The sequence below is a fragment of the Bufo bufo genome, chromosome 6, assembly GCF_905171765.1.
Source record: "Bufo bufo chromosome 6, aBufBuf1.1, whole genome shotgun sequence".
Taxonomy (NCBI): Eukaryota; Metazoa; Chordata; class Amphibia; order Anura; family Bufonidae; genus Bufo; species Bufo bufo.
In genome coordinates, this window is record NC_053394.1 from 89,904,214 (window position 1) to 89,926,292 (window position 22,079).

Here is a 22,079-nt window from a genome sequence, read left to right on the forward strand (position 1 = left end):
GAAACTGTTCACTGACACCATGCTACGTGTACGGGAAGTCCACAGTTATGGTTTTCCATATTTTAGTATGCTAAACCAAACCAATCAATATTCAATTGCCAGTTCTAATTTCTAATTCACTTTGTATAAAGATGTTCTCAGGTCAGGAGACCCATTAAATTCTGTAATTTCAACTGCAAGGAAACCATGACAGGTCTATGCCTACATAGCTTCCAGGGGCATAGCTAAAGGGGAAGTGGCTGCTTTGCGGCCCAGACCCACAAGGGTCCCTCTGAGGAGAAAGACTAAAATATTTAATTGTCTCGGCCCCCTCAGTAGTATTATACAATTATATTAAATACAGTGGCACTGTAGGAAATGGATGGAACACTGCCGGGCCTGGTCTGAGAGCTCAATCTTGACTAGTTATGTGAGTAGGGGGTGCAAAGAAGATGCTGGGGGGGCCCCATTCAAAAATTTGCTGTGGGGACCGTCAGTTGTAGTTACGCCACTGATAGCTTCATATGTAACAAGTTGCAATGCACTGTTTGTTCTGATAGTTAGGAACCACTAAATTTAGCTTAGTTCTAAAACAATGCAAAATTACACTTTGCTTGCTTGCTTGTCTCGAGTACTCTAAAGTTTATTTTGAACCATTGAGTATCATATACTGTATAAAGATGGCAAGACATAAAAAGTCCCTATAGACAGCTTCATAAAGAACTATGTGTCACGACCTCAGGAGGAATCTAACAGCCTACTTGATTTCTCTATATTCAGTGTTGATAGGGTTAATGACCACTTCCCTTTTCTCAGCTGTTGCTCAGTTGCCATCACTTCTACCCTTTATAGTCTGACCCCACCCTTCTGACTATGCGGTAGATAGCTTCATTTGGGTTTGGCTAAACTGGTGTGAGGTCGTCTCTGGTAGTGTCACATTTGTTTGTGTTTGTATATTCCCTGTTGTTTGTATCTGGGCCTGAGATAGAGACTTCCATTAGTCCATCTTGGGAGGAATAGGTTGTCTCTGGTCCTTATCTTATTCCAGGGCCTTATAGGGAAATCAGGGCCTAGGTATCCTGCATATGAATATTCCTACCTTCAAGTAGGAATATTCATATTGATAGTTAGTCAGGGCCTAGATTAGGGTCGTCTAGGAGAAGACCTGTTTCTTTTGCTAGTTTCCAGGCCCAGTTACTGTTACACTTTCCTCCTGTGTTCAGTGTGGAGTTTCCCCCCCACACTGATTTTGACATTATTTACAGCCATAAAAAGTGCCACTTCGTTCAGGTCAGTGCAGCTATGGATCCTATGTCTGCGCTGGTCGAACAGCTGCAGGGAATGTCATTGGAGGTAACTAAGCTCTGTGCGATGGTTTTACGGATTCAGAGACCACAGACGGCTGTATCCGTTGGTGCGTACCAGGCCTGCCCTGAACCTAAGGTTGCCCTCCCGGACATATTTTCTGGTGGTAGTGACAATTTCATTCGGTTCAGGGAATCGTGTAAGTTGTACTTTAAGCTGTGTCCATACTCTTCTGGGGATGTGTCAACGTGTGGGTATGATCATTTCTTTGCTAAAGGATGATCGTCAGTCTTGGGCTCTCCAGTCGGTAGATTAATTTTTTAGAGCCTTGGGTCTTATTTATGAGACTGAGACCAAGTTATATGGTTTATGGCAGGAAGAGCGCTCCGCGGAAATCTATTGCTCTGAATTTAGGAGATGGGCTACGGATACGGAGTGGAATGATCCTGCTCTCCGTAGCCAGGTCTGTCAGGGTCTATCTGAGAGGCTGCAGGACGCGTTGGCCTTTCATGAAAAACCTTAGTTATTGAAAGCAGCTATGTTCTAGCTGTATGTCTGGATAGATGCCTGAGGGGGAGATCTAAGGGTCCTCACCCTCGGGACGCACTGTCAAATAAGGTGGTGGCTTCCTTTGACACTTATAGTAAAGAGACACCTGTGGTTACGCCTTGTGAGGAGCCTATGCAGTTGGGGGGAGCTACTCCTGGGACTGCTGGTAAGAGCTCTGGTCATATGAAGGGAGTCTGTTTTTGTTGTGGATAAAAGGGACATTTTGTGAATATTTGTCCGTACATTCAGCGTCAAGGTGTAAACAAGAGAAAAATGCTTAATCCCCAAATTACTATTGGTTGTGTGAATGGGGAGCAAGAAATGTACTTTTGTCATTTACTGGTAGTACCCAATTTCTCCTGTCTGCCGAGGTGGCGCTAGAGTCAAAAACTGTGGAAATTGAGGTATTTATCGACAGTGGGGCTGGGGTTAACCTGATTGATAGACAGTTTGTTTGTATTAATGTAAATATGGTGGGACCGCGCTGCTCCTCATTCACACAGAGCTTTATTCCTCGAATGCAGGTATTCACTTAATCTGGCTCAAGACAGACACCTCTAGATTAAATCGCAGTATACTTCCACACAGGTTTGAAAGCTCAGCATGTCATCTCTGTAAGGTTCAGAACCGCCCACACCTCTATGCTAAGCCGTCGTGGGCTATCTGCAAGATGTCATAAACCGCACAATAGTGAGAGAACCACCAGCACAGTTAAAATCCTCATATACTCACAGAAAGGAAGTAATTTTTCAGCATGTCATTACAACAGTGGTCTTTCGCACAGCCCGCCCCGGGTTTCACATGTAGCTTCGTCAGGGGCGAGAATCCTGGGTTACCTGCTCTCATCCTCAGGTTTTCGTATGGATCACTAGAAAGTCTGTGCGGTGTTGGACTGGGATCAACTCAAAAATCTGAAAGCACTTATGCGGTTTTTGGGATTCACTAACTACTACCGTAAATTCATCTTGAACTATTTAACTGTGGTTAAACTTTTAACAGACATGACTAGGAAGGGGATTGATTTCTCTGTTTGGTCTGAGACTGGCATTACAAGCCTTTTCTGTTGTGAAGGAATGTTTTGCTTCAGCCCCTATTCTGGTGCAAACGGACGTGTCTCAGCCAATCATTGTAGAGGTTGACGCATCCGGATAGGGGTGGGAGCAGTTTTGTAGCAAGGTCCTTGACCTAATAAATGGCGGACATGTGCTCTTTTTGTTTATAATTAGGGATAAGCGAACCCGAACTGTATAGTTCGGGTTTGTACCGAATTTTGGGGTGTCCGTGACACGGACCCAAACCCGAACATTTTCGTAAAAGTCCGGGTTCGGGTTCGGTGTTCGTCGCTTTCTTGGCGCTTTCTGAAAGGCTGCAAAGCAGCCAATCAACAAGCGTCATACTACTTGCCCCAAGAGGCCATCACAGCCATGCCTACTATTGGCATGGCTGTGATTGGCCAGTGCAGCATGTGACCCAGCCTCTATTTAAGCTGGAGTCACATAGCGCCGCACGTCACTGATCAATGTAGGGAGAGGTTGCAGCTGCTGTTAGGGTGAGATTAGGCAGTGATTAACTCAGCAAAAACACTTAATTCAGTGATAGATCTACAGCTGTGGATCATTGAACTGCTGCTATTTAATTGCTCACTGTTTTTAGGCTGCCCAGAGCATTTTTATGTCACTTTTTTCTTGGGTGATCGGTGGCCATTTTGTGTCTTGTGGTGCGCCAGCACAAGCTGCCACCAAGTTTATTTAACCATCAATAGTGTGGTTATTTTTTTGCTATATCCTACATCAGGGGCTTGGCTGTGCTTGCTATTTTTTTGAGGGGTGAAATACAATTGCCAAAATAGCAGTACCCTAAATCTGGTTTTTCAGCTGTGGCTAGCCAATTGTAATACTGTCTGCTGTCTGGCAAAAGATATATTTTTGTTCTGGGTTAAAATACAATTCCCAACTTAGCATTGGTCAATTCATTTAGTGTCCGCCAAAGCACAGTTTTTGTTCTGGGTTGAAATACAATTCCCAACTTAGCAATTCCCTAAATCAGTGGTTTCTGCTGTATCAGGCCTACTTTAAATCTATCCATAAAAGGGTATATTAGATTGAAGGTGCGGATAGGGTCATTCTCAATAACTTCACACGCTACCGTGCATTTCCAAGTCTAATTCTGTCCGTAAACGTATACCTGTCATCCAGGGCCTAAATACTAGGCCTACAAATTATTTTCAGCTAAATCTGTCATTACTGCTGTGCCTGTATTAGTGTAATACGGTACATAAAAAGATAACCAGATAGTGTTAGGTGTCTGTAAAAAAAGGCCTGAATTTGAATTCAATACATTGGGCCAAATAATTTTTTTCTTATTGTGGTGAACAGTAAAAATGAGGAAAACATCTAGTAAGGGACACAGACGCGGACATGGTCGTGGTGGTGTTAGTGGACCCTCTGGTGCTGGGAGAGGACGTGGCCGTTCTGCCACAGCCACATATCGTAGTGAACCAACTACCTAAGGTCCCAGTAGCCGCCAGAATTTACAGCGATATTTGGTGGGGCCCAATGCCGTTCTAAGGATGGTAAGGCCTGAGCAGGTACAGGCATTAGTCATTTGGGTGGCCGACAGTGGATCCAGCACGTTCACATTATCTCCCACCCAGTCTTCTGCAGAAAGCGCACAGATGGCGCCTGAAAACCGAGCCCATCAGTCTGTCACATCACCCCCATGCATATCAGGGAAACTGTCGGAGCCTCAAGTTATGCAGCAGTCTCTTATGCTGTTTGAAGACTCTGCTGGCAGGGTTTCCCAAGGGCATCCACCTAGTCCTTCCCCAGCGGTGGAAGACATAGAATGCACTGACGCACAACCACTTATGTTTCCTGATGATGAGGACATGGGAATACCACCTCAGCACGTCACTGATGATGACGAAACACAGGTGCCAACTGCTGCGTCTTTCTGCAGTGTGCAGACTGAACAGGAGGTCAGGGAGGAAGACTGGGTGGAAGACGATGCAGGGGACGATGAGGTCCTAGACCCCACATGGAATGAAGGTCGTGCCACTGACTTTCACAGTTCGGAGGAAGAGGCAGTGGTGAGACCGAGCCAACAGCGTAGCAATAGATGGAGCAGTGGGCAAAAGCAGAACACCTGCCGCCAAGAGACTCCGCCTGCTACTGACCGCCGCCATCTGGGACCGAGCACCCCAAAGGCAGCTTCAAGGAGTTCCCATAGCTTTTCTTTAAACAATGTGCTGACGACAAGACCCGAGTGGTTTGCACGCTGTGCCATCAGAGCCTGAAGTGAGGCATTGACGTTCTGAACCTTAGCACAACCTGCATGACCAGGCACCTGCATGCAAAGCATGAACTGCAGTGGAGTAAACACCTTAAAAACAAGGAACTCACTCAGGCTCCCCCTGCTACCTCTTCTGCTGCTGCCGCCTCGGCCTCTTACTCCGCCTCTGGAGGAACGTTGGCACCTGCCGCCTAGCAAACAGGGGATGTACCACCAACACCACCACCTCCGTCACCAAGCATCTCAACCATGTCACACGGCAGCGTTCAGCTCTCCATCTGACAAACATTTGAGAGTAGGCGTAAATTCCCACCTAGCCACCCTCGATTACTGGCCCTGAATGCCAGCATTTCTAAACTACTGGCCTATGAATTGCTGTCATTCAGGCTGGTGGACACAAACAGCTTCAAACAGCTCATGTCGCTTGCTGTCCCACAGTATGTTGTTCCCAGCCGCCACTACTTCTCCAAGAGAGCCGTGCCTTCCCTGCACAACCAAGTATCCGATAAAATCAAGTGTGCACTGTGCAACGCCATCTGTGGCAAGGTCCACCTAACCACAGATAGGTGGACCAGTAAGCACGGCCAGGGACGCTATATCTCCCTAACTGCACACTGGGTAAATGTAGTGGCGGATGTGCTGAATTTCGTGGTGCAGATGTTCATTCACAACTACCCCGGCTGCATAAAGTGCGGGCCGTCTGTGCGCGCTTCCGGTGTTCTCATCCTGCCGCTGCTCGCCTGTCTGCGCTACAGCGTAACTTCGGCCTTCCCGCTCACCGCCTCATATGCGACGTGCCCACCAGGTGGAACTCCACCTTGCACATGCTGGACAGACTGTGCGAGCAGCAGCAGGCCATAGTGCAGTTTCAGCTGCAGCACGCACGGGTCAGTCGCACTGCGGAACAGCACCACTTCACCACCAATGACTGGGCCTCCATGCGAGACCTGTGTGCCCTGTTGCACTGTTTCGAGTACTCCACCAACATGGCAGTGGCAATGACGCCGTTATCAGTGTTACAATACCACTTCTATGTCTCCTAGAGAAAACACTTAGGGCGATGATGGAAGAGGAGGTGGCCCAGGAGGAGGAGGAGGAGGAGGAGGAGGAAGAGGGGTCATTTTTAGCACTTACAGGCCAGTCTCTTAGAAGTGACTCAGAGGGAGGTTTTTTGCAACAGCAGAGGCCAGGTACAAATGTGGCTAGACAGGGCCCACTACTGGAGGACGAGGAGGACGAGGATGAGGTGGAGGAGGATGAGGATGAAGCATGTTCACAGTGGGGTGGCACCCAACGCAGCTCGGGCCCATCACTGGTGCGTGGCTGGGGGGAAACGCAGGACGATGACGATACGCCTCCCACAGAGGACAGCTTGTCCTTACCTCTGGGCAGCCTGGCACACATGAGCGACTACATGCTGCAGTGCCTGCGCAACGACAGCAGAGTTGCCCACATTTTAACATGTGCGGACTACTGGGTTGCCACCCTGCTGGATCCATGGTACAAAGACAATGTGCCCACCTTACTTCCTGCACTGGAGCGTGATAGGAAGATGCGCGAGTACAAGCGCACATTGGTTGACGCGCTACTGAGAGCATTCCCAAATGTCACAGGGGAACAAGTGGAAGCACAAAGGCGAAGGCAGAGGAGGAGCAAGAGGTCGCCAACGCAGCTGTGTCACGGCCAGCTCCTCTGAGGGCAGGGTTAGCATGGCAGAGATGTTGAAAAGTTTTGTCAACACGCCACAACTAACTGCACCACCACCTGATACGGAACGTGTTAGCAGGAGGCAACATTTAACTAACATGGTGGAACAGTACCTGTGCACACCCCTCCACGTACTGACTGATGGTTCAGCCCCATTCAACTTCTGGGTCTCCAAATTGTCCACGTGGCCAGAGCTAGCCTTTTATGCCTTGGAGGTGCTGGCCTGCCCGGCGGCCAGCGTTTTGTCTGAACGTGTATTCAGCATGGCAGGGGGCGTCATTACAGACAAACGCAGCCGCCTGTCTACAGCCAATGTGGACAAGCTGACGTTCATAAAAATGAACCAGGCATGGATCCCACAGGACCTGTCCATCCCTTGTGCAGATTAGACATTAACTACCTCCCCTTAACCATATATTATTGTACTCCAGGGCACTTCCTCATTCAATCCTATTTTTATTTTCATTTTACCATTATATTGCGGGGCAACCCAAAGTTGAATGAACCTCTCCTCTGTCTGGGTGCCGGGGCCTAAAAATATCTGACAGTGGCCTGTTCCAGTGTTGGGTGACATGAAACATGATTCTCTGCTATGACATGAAGCCTGAATCTCTGCTATGGGACCTCTCTCCTCTGTCTGGGTGCCGGGGCCTAAATATCTGACAATGGACTGTTCCAGTTTTGGCTGACATGAAGCCTGATTCTCTGCTATGACATGAAGACTGATTCTCTGCTGACCTGAAGCCTGAATCTCTGTTATGGGACCTCTCTCCTCTGCCTGGGTGCCGGGGCCTAAATATATGACAATGGACTGTTCCAGTGTTGGGTGACGTGAAGCATGATTCTCTGCTATGACATGAAGACTGATTCTCTGCTGACATGAAGCCTGAATCTCTGTTATGGGACCTCTCTCCTCTGTCTGGGTGCCGGGGCCTAAATATATGACAATGGACTGTTCCAGTGTTGTGTGACGTGAAGCATGATTCTCTGCTATGACATGAAGACTGATTCTCGGCTGACATGAAGCCTGAATCTCTGTTATGGGACCTCTCTCCTCTGTCTGGGTGCCGGGGCCTAAATATCTGACAATGGACTGTTCCAGTGTTGGGTGACGTGAAGCCTGATTCTCTGCTGACATGAAGCCAGATTCTCTGCTATGGGACCTCTCTCCAATTGATATTGGTTAATTTTTATTTATTTTATTTTTATTTTAATTCATTTCCCTATCCACATTTGTTTGCAGAGGATTTAAATACATTTTGCTGCCTTTTGCAGACCTCTAGCCCTTTCCTGGGCTGTTTTACAGCCTTTTTAGTGCTGAAAAGTTCGGGTCCCCATTGACTTAAATGGGGTTCGGGACAAAGTTCGGGTCGGGTTCGGATCCCGAACCTGAACATTTCCGGGAAGTTCGGCCGAACTTCTCGAACCCGAACATCCAGGTGTTCGCTCAACTCTATTCCTTACGCTCTTTGCCCCGCTTGCGACGCTTTTGTAGGGCCTCATCGGAGAGTGTCGCGATGTCATCAATTGTATACACTTTTCTTTCCAGCGCTGCATTTTAAAAAAGTGTATTATAAATATAGATAATGTTTAAAACAGACAGCATCAAAGAAGTCGATCGAGCCTTACGTGTTCTGGCTAGCCTGGTCGTCTGTTTCATTTCAGGTCGCCCTGGGGTTGTGAGATCGATAACTCGCTCCGGATCGTTCTCCTTTAGCTCATCAGAATTGTTGTTGCTAGTATCTTCAATGTTTGAATGTTCTGTATTTTCAGTATCAACGTCTCTGTTCACAATTCTTAAAATGTCTCGGCTTTGCGTGTCTGTAATAAACGTGCATGAAATATAACGAGCTCTAAAACTATATACATAATAAAAGCATAAGATGGTTACACTTTCCGGCCAGACAAGGATACGTCGGATTGTAATCGGGTTCGCTTGAAATATCAGTATGAGCTAGCGCCATTCTGGGCGAATCGTCTGAAAACACTTGTCCACCGCCGCCGCTAATGTATGAATCATAGAAATCATTGGCCGCGATAAGCAGCTGCGCATCGGGTATAATGTCATCTCCCCATAAATTTTGGTAAGAATCCATCTAAACGAAATGTATATTGTTAGTTAAAATATAGCAACAGTTGTATGTGATAAAAGAAAAGGCATTTAGTTAGTTAGTGAAGAATTACGAACTATAAATAAGCACAGATACATAGATGCAGATAACATAAGTCATATTCAATAAATAGTTAACGATATTGTTAGTTAAAATATAACAGCAGTTGTATGCGATAAAAGAAAAGAAATTTAGTTAGTTAGTGAAGAATTACGAACTATAAATAAGCACCGTTACATAGATGCATATAACATAAGTCACATTCAATAAATAGTTAACGATATTGTTAGATAACATAAGTCATATTCAAAAATAGTGAAAGATTTAAAAGCATAACAGACAAATGGTTCTTACCTTTTAAGAGTTTATGTCTTTTTGGTCTATGCTTCTATGGGCCTAAGTCTCTCTGTGCTACAATGCAGAGACAGTGCCCTGTTTATATAGGCTGGTCATGTTGTAAACTATACCATGTGGTATCGATTAGCATATTAATTAGTTGTGGTAGCTAGAATAGTTAGATTATGTTTTATAAGAATTTATATGTTGATCGTGGGTAGCTTTTATATCAAAAGCTTATCAAGTGTTATAAACGCCTTATGAAGTGTTATAAAATTGCAAAATGTATTTATAAAGCCGCCATGAAATATTTACTGTCGACTTTATGAAGTTTTATATAAAATAAGCTTTTATAAGGGGGATAAAATCACTGACAAGAATACAGACTGTGTCATGTCCAGAGGGTGTCACGAGCATGTCTGTAAAAAAGTCTAAAACAGCTGTCACGAGCTTGTAGAACAAAGCTTTTGTATTAAGGTGTTATATGTCCAGAGGGTGTCACGAGCATGTCTGTAGAAAGTCTAAAACAACTGTCACGAGCTTGTAGAACAAAGCCTTTGTATTAAGGTGTCATGACCATTGCATTAGATACGGCTCGATTACAAGAATACACCCTGTGATCTCTGTCATGCCCTCGTAGAGCACGTCTTGTGACGGGGGTCCGACAAAATCATGAGTTAATCATGACAAAAGCATGAGTTAATCATGACAAAAGCATGAGTTAATCATGACAAAAGCATGAGTTAATCATGACAAAAGCATGAGTTAATCATGACAAAAGCATGAGTTAATCATTTTGCTTTTAAATGCAATTGTGAACTAACTGATATTAGCAGGCATCGGAGAAGTGATAACTATTATAAACCTAATATGATGCGATATAAAATTAATATCAAGCGATATAAAGCAAGCGATATAAAATTTATATCAAGTGATATAAAATTTATATCAAGCGATATAATAGGGGGCGTGTAAAAGGGGGCGTGGTACCTGTCACTTTGACGAACCATATACCCTCTTACTACTCATGAAGTTCTAATAGACCCTGGCAAACTCCTTCTCGGCATCTATGCTCAGCAGGACCAACGGGAACCTCTTTTTGTAAGCAGAGTGTATTGCGTGGAAGATCCGTGGGAGTTGTCTTTTCCTTCCCTACCTTGGACAAAGCCTGACTGTTCTTGGCCTATTAAGGAGGGTAGTATTTTGCTTGAACTGGTTGCTAATATTTTAGCCCAAATCTTTAGGTCCAGATTCAGGAGGTATATCGGTCTATAACTTCCACAGTTCTGGGGGTTATTGCCCTCTTTATGTATTAGTGTGACATAAGATTCCTGTGTCTGTTTAGGAAGGTGTCCTCCCTGCAATAATGCATTACACACATCTGTGAATCTAGGTATGAGGATGTCCTGAAATTTCCTATAATATAATAAAGGTAGACCATCTGGGCCTGGGCTTTTGCCTGGAGGGAAGCTTTGTATAATATGTCTAACTTCCTCTGTCGTGACTGGGTTAGTTAGTGACTCTGTAGCGGCAGGGGTTACAGATGGCAGCTTGATAGAGTGTAGGAGTTCTTTGATATGTGTCTGTCTAATATTTTCTTGATCTGAGGTTTTTGTTTGGTTACGATTGTATTGTGCCGCATAGACTTCTTGGAAGGCTTTTGCTATCTTAGGTGTTTCCTGGGTAACACGGCCATCTGTTCTTCTTATTTAGGGGATGTATGTTACATTCCTGGCCTTTTTAAGCAATGAGGACATTAGCTTACCCCCCTTGCTCCCGTGGCGTATACTTTATGTTGGAAATTTAACATCTGTTTCCCTACCTTCTGAGCTAAGAGTTTGTTAAGTTGCAGTCTGAGATCTGTAAGTTCACCTTGTTTCTCCCTGCTTAAAGAGAGTTTGTTTAGCTTTTCCACCTTTGCTATTTGAGCTAAGGGTGAATCAAAGGCCTTTTGCTGCTCACTTTTTACCCTGGTACCCAATGAAATAAATCATCCTCTGACATATGCCTTATGGGCTTCCCAGATGATGGGGGGTGAACTGTGTGCGGTGGAGTTGATCCCAAAATACAGTTCCAATTGGGTCCTGACCTGTTCGAATTGCAGCCTGTTTTTCAGCAGGGACTTATTGAGTCTCCAGTTCCACTCTCTTCTTGGTAGAGAGGCCAGGGTGAGGTTCACGTGGCAAGGTGCGTGGTCAGAAATGGTGATGTTCCCAATCTCTGCGGCACTAGAGATAGGCAAAAGAGAGACGGATGTTAATATATGGTCTAATCTCTGTTAGGAGCCATGTGGGTTGGAGTAGAAGGAGTAGTCTTTAACTGTGGGGTTGAGGTTTCTCCATATGTCTATCAGATGTAGATCATGCAGTTTTCTATGAAGCTTACTTATGTGTTTCTGCGTAATGTGTGATTTGGATGTGGATGAGTCTCTGGGTTTAATACTAGGTTAAGATCAGCACCTAAGATCACAGGACCTTCCACAAAGAGTTTAATAGTATCTAAGACTTTCAGGAGCCATTGTACAGTGGATGTGTTCGGAGCATACAAGTTAGCTAGGGTTAATGTACGTGACGCTATTTCTCCCTTCACAACTAAGAGTCTACCCTCAGCATCTGCTAGCTGCTGATTCAGTATAAATGGTATTGAATGGTGTATGGCAATAGAGACTTCCTTATAAGCTGAAGTGGGGTGAGTGCTATGAAACCATTGGTTAAATGGGCGGGTCGGTAGTTTTGGCATTTTCCTCTGACATAAATGGGTTTCTTGCAAAAAAAAGCTATGTGGGAGCCCATTTTACGTAGTGCAGGAGGGGGAAGGGGGGAGGCGGGAAGGAGGGAAAGGGGTGGAGAGGAATGATATTTTTAGGCCTAAAAAAAAGGATTTAAAAATAGGGAGGGTGGGTGCCTGTTTCTAGTTATGAATGCAATTAGAAAGGACAACTGAAAGCATATATAGGAAATACACGTGACACTTCAGTAATAAACCGGAGCAATTTTCAAAACTAGAAATGATAAACGGATAACTGTAACTCTAAGGTGTGGGCCCAGAGTTCAAAGCCCAGACTATCAATGTAGGTAATCATCGCTGGGTGTGGTGAAAACCGAGGTACAATTTGGACTGTCCTGTTATTCCGAGAATTTTAACTTCTTGTTCCATCTTCAGGGTGGAGGAGTGCGTGCTCTAGGTGCTGACTTGGTCATTTTGGACTTTGCCCTTAAGGCTTTCTTCCAAGGCTCCACTTGTGTAAGTTGCTTGAGGGTTGTTGGCTGAACTAACGGCATCCACGAGGGGACTTCAATCGGATGAATTCCTATTGCCTCCCAAGCTTTCTCCAGATCTTCTGGGGTGTGGATTGCTATATGTCTCCCATTTTTCAGAATTGAGATGCCAAAGGGTTAAAGCCACATATATGGAATTTTTTGCGCCCTCAACGCATCTAGTAGAGGTTTCATGATGCGCCTTTTGGCAAGCGTGCAATATCTTGATATAATGCAATGTCTGCTCCATCATACGTGATCTGTCTTCTATCTTTAGCTGAGGACATAATGCGGGCAGTGTCCACAAAGGAGAGCAAGCCAAAGACCACATCCCTGGGTCTTTCGTTCGCCTTCGGTATGGGTCTCAGGGCCCTGTGAATATGTTCGATTACTATCGAGGCAGCTGGTTCCTGACCTAGTAAGTCAGCGAATATTTCCATCGCCACTTTGCGCAGCGTCTCAGAGGCCCATGACTCTGGCAGCCCTTTGATGCTAATGTTTCGCCTTCTGCTGCGGTTTTCTTGGTTCTCTAACATTAACATCGCTCTGTTGAGCTCTGCGGTATGCATATCGAGGTATTCCACCATTCCTGTGGAGTGCGTTATAAGCTCCTGAGCCGCTGTTTCCAGAGTCCCATTTGTGTAAGTTCCGATTTTATGTCAGACAATTCAGCCAGTACTGGCTTTATAGCTTTTTCTAGAGCTTTCTTTTTAAGGAAATGCTGCATGGTTTGTTGGCTCTTCTGGGTTCTCGGCGTATCTGGACGGTCAGGTCATCTTTCTCTACCTTACTTGACCATTTTGGAGTGGGTCACCGCTTTAGAAATGGTTATAATCGCTTAGGTGCAGAGGAGCTGAGGTTTCACACAGCCATCCACTTCAACGGCCAAGCTCCGTTCTATATTTTTCTTTTTGTACTGAAATAGGCCACTAAACACTTTCACCACAAATAACTGCATCAGTGAATTGCGTATATATTTTTATTTTTGTATTGAAATAGGCCACTAAACGCTTTCAACACATATCACTGCAGAAGAGAACTGACAATATATTTTTCTTTTTGTATTGAAATAGGCCACTAAACACTTTCACCACAAATAACTGCAACAGTGAAATGCATATATATTTTTCTTTTTGTACTGAAATAGGCCACTAAACACTTTCAACACATATAACTGCAGAAGTGAACTGACAATATATTTTTCTTTTTGTATTGAAATAGGCCACTAAACACTTTCACCACAAATAACTGCAACAGTGAAATGCATATACAGTACAGACCAAAAGTTTGGACACACCTTCTCATTCAAAGAGTTTTCTTTATTTTCATGACCATGAAAATTGTAGATTCACACTGAAGGCATCAAAACTATGAATTAACACATGTGGAATTATATACATAACAAACAAGTGTGAAACAACTGAAAATATGTCATATTCTAGGTTCTTCAAAGTAGCCACCTTTTGCTTTGATTACTGCTTTGCACACTCTTGGCATTCTCTTAATGAGCTTCAAGAGGTAGTCCCCTGAAGTGGGATTTCTTGCCTTATAAATGGGGTTGGGACCATTAGTTGCGTTGAGGAAAAGTCAGGTGGATACACAGCTGATAGTCCTACTGAATAGACTGTTAGAATTTGTATTATGGCAAGAAAAAAGCAGCTAAGTAAAGAAAAACGAGTGGCCATCATTACTTTAAGAAATGAAGGTCAGTCAGTCAGCCGAAAAATTGGGAAAACTTTGAAAGTAAGGGCTATTTGACCATGAAGGAGAGTGATGGGGTGCTGCGCCAGATGACCTGGCCTCCACAGTGACTGGACCTGAACCCAATCGAGATGGTTTGGGGTGAGCTGGACCGCAGAGTGAAGGCAAAAGGGCCAACAAGTGCTAAGTATCTCTGGGAACTCCTTCAAGACTGTTGGAAGACCATTTCAGGGGACTACCTCTTAAAGCTCATCAAGAGAATGCCAAGAGTGTGCAAAGCAGTAATCAAAGCAAAAGGTGGCTACTTTGAAGAACCTAGAATATGACATATTTTCAGTTGTTTCACACTTGTTTGTTATGTATATAATTCCACATGTGTTAATTCATAGTTTTGATGCCTTCATAGTCATGAAAATAAAGAAAACTCTATGAATGAGAAGGTGTGTCCAAACTTTTGGTCTGTACTGTATATTTTTCTTTTTGTACTGAAATAAGCCACTAAACGTTCAGATTGGCCAGTACTGTGCACATAAGGAGTGCTGGTTAATTTGAGGGCAGCAGAAAGTGTCTTGGGCCACCAAATGCATAGTACGCAGGGAATTGATGGATCTGCAGCTGAAATAATGTCACCTGGTAAGTGCAGCGAGCCCCTAAGGAGTCAGTGCAGAGGATTGGAGTGCTAGTGGCCCTGATAAAATGTTGTGTCACGGTTTACTTCTTTATACTGGTAAGAAACCCCAGCAACTGCCAATATGCTTCAAAATAAACGTCTTCTTTATTACATATCTCAATCAATATTAATATTGATTGAAATATGTAATAAAGAAGAAGTTTATTTTGAAGCATATTGGCGGTTGCTGGGACTACTTACCTGTTCCTCGTGGAGCAACGCTCCTTCCTGCTGCAATGCCAGGAAACAGTGAGCGCCGGCTGGATTCGTTTCGTACTTTCGTGTCTGTCCCTGGGGTTCGGTGCAGTGAAAAGGTGGTTTGAAGGAATAAGGCATACAAAAGAGAATATCAAACATCTCTCTTAGGCCTCATGCACACGACCGTTCCGTTTTTTGCAGTCCACGAAACGCCTGTGTGCCTTCCGCAATTTCCGGAACCGAACTTGCGGCCCATTGTAGACATGCCTATTCTTGTCTGCAAAACGGACAAGAATAGGACATGTTATATTTTTTTTGCGGGACCACGCAACGGAGCAACGGATGCGGACAGCACACGGAGTGCTTTCCACATCTTTTGCGGCCCCATTGAAGTGAATGGGGCCTTACTTTGTGCAAAGGATGACTTGTGGTACATCTAGCAATATTAAGTACAAGGTGCAGTCCTTGTCACCAGATGATGAGGTACCATATGGTGGCTGGTCAGATGGCAATGGACAACTTTAATCACTGGACAACTATAATTCATCTCCTGAAGAAGCAAACACGAAACGCGCGTAGAGGGGCACGCCAGTCAGCGACCGCAAATCATGTTCGACACACAACTGGTGCTACGGGTAAGAGAGGTATAGATTGAGATACCACATTCCTTGGACATAGTTTAGAGTTGTGTCGTCATTGACTTAGATGTATCTGTTGTGTTCCAGTTCACTACTTGGAATGTATGGTTATTAATCAGTATGCACTATAGTATGGGATTCCCGTATGCATGCCAGGTATGCATCATGTTTGGACTATCTGAGAGGAGATGTATATAGATATATCTAGACGATAGTCCATGCCATATTTAGTACGCGGTCTTACAGGATATACATGAGCTGTCGCTTCTGGCACTTTATGTTGTTTCCACATGTCTGTATATGTGTATGTATGTTTTTAATGTGAATTTAATAAACTTTGATATATTGGGTATTTTGGTACTTGATCTCTGTGTTGATAATAGTTTAAGGAAGTACACCCTTGCATGCACTGGTGGTGTCGATCTAGTTGAATAGTATAATCACTGGTGGCAGCTTTATAGCAGGAGTAAAGAGGAATCAGGAAATAGTGCAGGCACGATCACCTCTGTTGGATTGCAGGGTGGTTGTAACCCCTGGATATAAGCAATATTTAATCTAATAGAATAATGAATCAAGCCAGCAAAGGAGGCAACATGGACAATCACAATACATCAGTAGGTGCCTTGTATTAACTTTGTCTAACTGATAAATTTCATTTGCTGAAGTGAGTTGACCCTTTTAAGCTTTTTTTTTATTTGTGATGTGAAAAATTTCAATAAAAGTTTTTTGTTTTAGTTTTTTTTTAAATACTGCTCCAATGTTTATAATTTATGTAGCAAGAAAATGGAGTACTGGTGGCTCACCTGACTAATACAATGTACAAGTGCTCTAGGTTCAGCTGATTCACCCGATCAGAGATAATAGTTACATATGGAGTATTAAATATTATGAACCGGCACTCTTCACCAGGTCAAATTGCTCTCTGTTTGTGACCAGGTGAAGGGCGCCGGTTCATAATATTTAATACTCCATAAGTCACAATTTATGTTGCATTTTATTTTTGTGGAATAACTTGTGACTTTTCCTCTTTCACAACACTTTTCTGAAGTGACGAGGAAAGAGGGCATGGTGAGAGTGTAAGGTTCTTGGCCAGCAGGACCAGCACATTTATTTTCATTCATGCCAATTTGCTGGCATAAATTAATATAGAAATCTACAACAGCTAGGATGCTGTTGTAGATTTTAGTCTGTCACACAGGCAGCGGGAGAATACGCTATATATATGCCAAGGCCTGTGGCACACTATAAGGCTTCACACGTCCGCAAATGGGTCCGCATGCGGACCCATTCATTTTCTATGGGGACTGAATGGATGCGGACAGCACACAGTGTGCTGTCAGCATCCGCATTTGCGGAGCGCGGCCCCGATCTTCAGGTCTGCAGCTCCGCAAAAGATAGAACTTGTCCTATTCTTGTCCGCAGCTTGCGGACAAGAATAGGCATTTCTATAGGGGTGCCGGGCGGGTGTGTTGCGGATCCGCAATTTGCGGGTCCGTAACACACCACGGATGTGTGAATGGAGCCTAACTTTGGTGCAACCTTTGACTGCTCTGGGCTATCAAGACTGAGAAGGAAAATTATTGTTTTGATACATGTCCTGCAATGTTTGCCCCATGTATTCATGGTAATAGACCCCTTTTGAGCCTCACTGGAAACTTTGGAGAATAGATTGTCTAGAAAAGATGGCTTCACTAAGGGTACTTTCACACTTGTGGCAGAGGATTCCGGCAGTCAGTTCCGTCGCTGGAACTGCCTGCCGGATCCGGCAATCTAGACGCAAACGAATGCATTTGTGAGATGGATCCGGATGACGATCCGTCTCACAAATGCATTGCAATGCCGGATCTGTCTTTCCAGTTGTCATCTGGAAAAACGGATCCGATATTTATTTTTATCACAGATTTAATGGTCTGCGCATGCACAGAAGGAAAGAACGGATCCATTTTGCCGGAACACTTGGGGCCAGATCCGGCATTAATGCATTTCAATGGAAATGAATGCCTGCAAGTGTATGCAAGTGCATGCTGCTGTATTTTCTCCGGCCAAAAAAAACGTAAGAGGGACTGAATTGATGCATCATGATGCATACTAAATGGAATGCTCTCCATTCAGAATGCATTAGGATAAAACTGATCAGTTTTTTTCCGGTATTGAGCCCCTAGGATGGAACTCGATACCGGAAAACAAAAACGCTAGTGTGAAAGTATGATAATTTAACACAACCAATTAAAGTCGGTCAAACTATAATGAAGTAATGGGCTAAACCCTTGGTCAATATTAGAAATCACAGTGAACGGGTAGCTTTATAATATTTAAAACATAACATTTAATGATGTACGTAGATAAAATAATGGGCCCTACTATGCTTGACAAAGATGAATAGTTGCCACTAGTAACACTTATCTCCTGAAAAAATGGGCGGAGATATGGAGGGACCAATAAGGGATAGTAATAAAGTAGGGAGATAGGATGAAGGGTAGCCAGGTACCAAGGCAGAGAGACACAGTGCTGGGTCACTTTCCCTAGATCACCCTGTCTCTCTATATCCTCCTCCTATCTAACACAATATCCCTATTGCAACCCTTCCTTAAGATGGACTGCCCAGCTTTGCCCGATAGCCAGAAATGGTCCTTAGGTGGTTACCCTAGCACCAGGGGAGGGGGCAAAAAAGATGGCAAAGATAAATGTGATGAATCAAGAGCAAGCGAATCCACAACTGGTGTGAAATCGCCTACAGTACCAGACACGTTCATACACAAAATAAGATATGTTATCCAAAATAATTAACACTTAATGATGGTGGTATAGTCCCGACGCGTTTCCTCAGTGTTACCTGATTCGTCAGGGGACAGAATTATATCTAGAGAGCCCTTAGGCTGGGCTCAGTTATCCAACAAAATAGGGTCACAGGGGGCACACTGATAAATCAAGCCCACAAAGCTTTTACAGTCTCCCTAGTGGTGGAGAACTGTACAGCAAATGAGGTATGAAGATGAACAATTGTGTGACCTCCAATCGGTCAACCGTTGTAAAGTTAGAGACCGAGACACCCTCTATTTTGTAAGGCCTGTGGTGATTCCTGGTATTTAATCCTCTATCCGTGTGGACAAAGAGATCTCAGGTGCTCAATGTTTAATGCACACCAATGTCCAGGTATAGGTGTCCAGACCTGGAGGATAAACCAGGAGTAACCAGAGGTCAATAGTCTTAACCAAACCTAGTTATATTGTTTGGTAAGACTTCAATCCAAACCTAGTAAACCGGTGATCATATATTCATAAATGCTTCTCATTAACTGAAAGTATCTATTCAATACACTTCCAATAAGAAAAGCATTCTGTCAGTTGATAGTATCAGTTTAACACACATTGTAACCGATCCCCCACCAGTGATGTCACTAGCGGACGTTTAAGAGACGGTACAACATAACTTATCTCATGCTAGTAACAGTCTGGTATAAAAGCATAAGGTAATGAGCAGCTTATCTGTCCAGTCGTTGGTAATGACCGTTCCCAGATATGGATGGATGGAGGGTATTCCCTGGCGTCCCGCGTGTAGCAGTGGCAGTGAGGCCAGGTTCGCGGGTCATTTAAAAAGCCGAGAGGCCCCGCCTCCATACAACGCCCCCTCATCGTCGAGACGCGTCATCGTCACGTGGTCCTGCCGCTGTTCCGCCTATGGTCACATGATACTCTGTTTTCCTATGACGTCTAGCGTGGAGGCGGATTCCTGTTACCAGGCAACCATGACAACGCTATGCTCTAATAATAGAGCCGAGGTCAGGAGATAAGTGTTACTAGTGGCAACTATTCATCTTTGTCAAGCATAGTAGGGCCCATTATTTTATCTACGTACATCATTAAATGTTATGTTTTAAATATTATAAAGCTACCCGTTCTGCTAGTGTGAAAGTACCCTAAGTGGACTAAAATATGCTTTATTTATTAATGGAGGGTGTCAGTATTCTGGCGTAGAATAATGCTGAAAAGTAAGCCAACCTGCAGCTTGTTCAAAGTAGAATTTTTTTTTCCAGAATCTAGGTTCATCTTCTGATTGCCTTCTCTTAGTTTAGACTGTCTAAAGATTAGACCGAATTAGTAAATGTGCCTCAATAACTTGTTTTTTGAACATTACAAAGATTTTCCACAATTAGAAAAACATTATTCCAAAAAAAAAACACTACACCTGTCCATAGGTTGTGTCTAGTAATACAGCTCAGCTTCATTGAAGTGAATGGATATGTTACTGTGTATTTTTCTAATCTTGCACAACCCTTTTCAATTGCCTCCCATAATTTGGGATAATAGAAAAAATTGAAGTGGTCGGTCCATCTAACACACTAGTGCCATATAGCTAGGATATGCCATCATTATCAGTAAGCTGCAGGTCCCAAAGTGGGTTACATTCCTCTTTCTATAGGGTGGCCAATGAAAAAGTAACCCACCTCCAATATGTCCAAGTCAAACTGACTAATAGTAGATATGTCTTAGTTGTGTATAGCAACAAATCAGAGTTCAGCTTTCAGGAACTTAAAGCTGAGCACTGATTGGTTGCTATGGGCAACTAAAACAGATTTTGAACATATTGGAGGTGGGCTATTTTTTATTGGGCCACCCTGTAGAATGGGGCCCCAAAAGTGAACGAAGTCACACCATGCAAGCGCAGCCATGCTCTATTCACTTCTATGGGAGTGTTGAAAATAGCGGAATGCCATTTCCGCAACTCCTCTAGAGATGAATGGAGCGGTGGCAGCACTTGCTCTCCTTTCACTTCTCTGGGAGTTCTGAAATTAGCCAAGTGTGCTCTCCTTCATTTTGGAGGTCTATTACAAAGATAGTCCTGTGATATGCCTCCAGTGTGTGAGGTGGTCCAACCCTTTAACTTTTTGTTTCTCTGCATTTCCTGTGTGTGCATGTTCTTAGCAATTTCATATATTCAAAAAATATGATCAGTTCTCTGACATATTACTATAAGCATCTTAAAGGGTAACTGTCATGTTTTCATAAAAAAAAAAATCTATTTTAGCATATGTTACTGCTGCAGCAGCATTATGCATAAAGCAATATTTAGTTTCTTCACATACCACTGTTTTCCTTGAGTTTTTCCCTTAGTTAAGTCTGTTTAAACATTTGCAATATGAGGACCTTCTCGATGGCTCCTCTGCCAGTTCTCTGAGGCCAAAACTGCTTTCCCTCAAATTCCATACACACTTGTTGTAGCCAGCAGCTCCCTGCCAGCCAATTAGATTGGATTACTGAGAGACACGCCTCCACACTCTGAAGCCTAATGCAGGCATGCAGTGTGGAAGACTGCTCCTCTGTCTTCTGTTTATACTAAAAGGAAGACAGACAAGCCCTAGCAACGGTCTTTTAAGGGAGCAGTGGAAAGGGACAGAGGACATTAATGAAAGCTGTTATTATAAGGTAATTACAGATCTTTTGACAATCATTGACAGACTAACTCAGGTATACATGCCTAGCTCTAATAAACTAGCAAATAAAATAAAAATATGACAGTTACCCTTTAAAAGTCAAAAGCTAGTCCAATAGATAAGTAAATGAGAATGCATGCATACCCTATTTAATACATAAAATCCAGTTTTGATGAGCATGCTTCAACAGTAGTTCTTCATTTCTAAAGAGGAACTTATATGCTTCATTTGCAGGATCACATCTGCTAATATATCTGAGAAAGGAGTAAAGGTTAATGTATTAAAAAAAATACACAGAGAAAAAGAGGAAAAAATATAAAAAAAAAGCTTTGAGCTGCTGAGAAGATTTCTGTATAGAAATATACAGTTGCTAAGTAACTAAGATCCAGCTTTTTTTGTCTGCTATCAGTACTTTTCCTAGAATTTTAACTCATATTTTCCTGAGTATTTCTGACAGCTGTGTGAGTATAAAAGATCTTATCCACACTTACATACAGTTACAAAAGGAAAGATTGTGTTAATGTCAAAGATCAGGCACCAGCACAGTCTTAGGGTCCATCTCAGATTCTACAAACTGTATATGATGTAGGTTGTCTCTAGGACTATTGCTACATTGTACCAAAGTGATCCCAGCAAGGGAATAATACCTTGCATTACAAGTAAAAGGGTCTGTCCAATCAAACATAATCTTTTGACATGGAGAAGTGATACCCACATCCGGGATGAAATTATTGTTTGTAGCAAGGACTCAAATACAACATTCTGGTTTCAAATGCAACAATAAGGCCAAAATGGTAACTATTTTGGTCAATCAAACGATTGGTCAATCTATCTATCTTTCTATCTAATCTATCTATCTAATCTATCTGTCTGTCCGTTCATCCGACCGTCCATCTATCCGTCTAT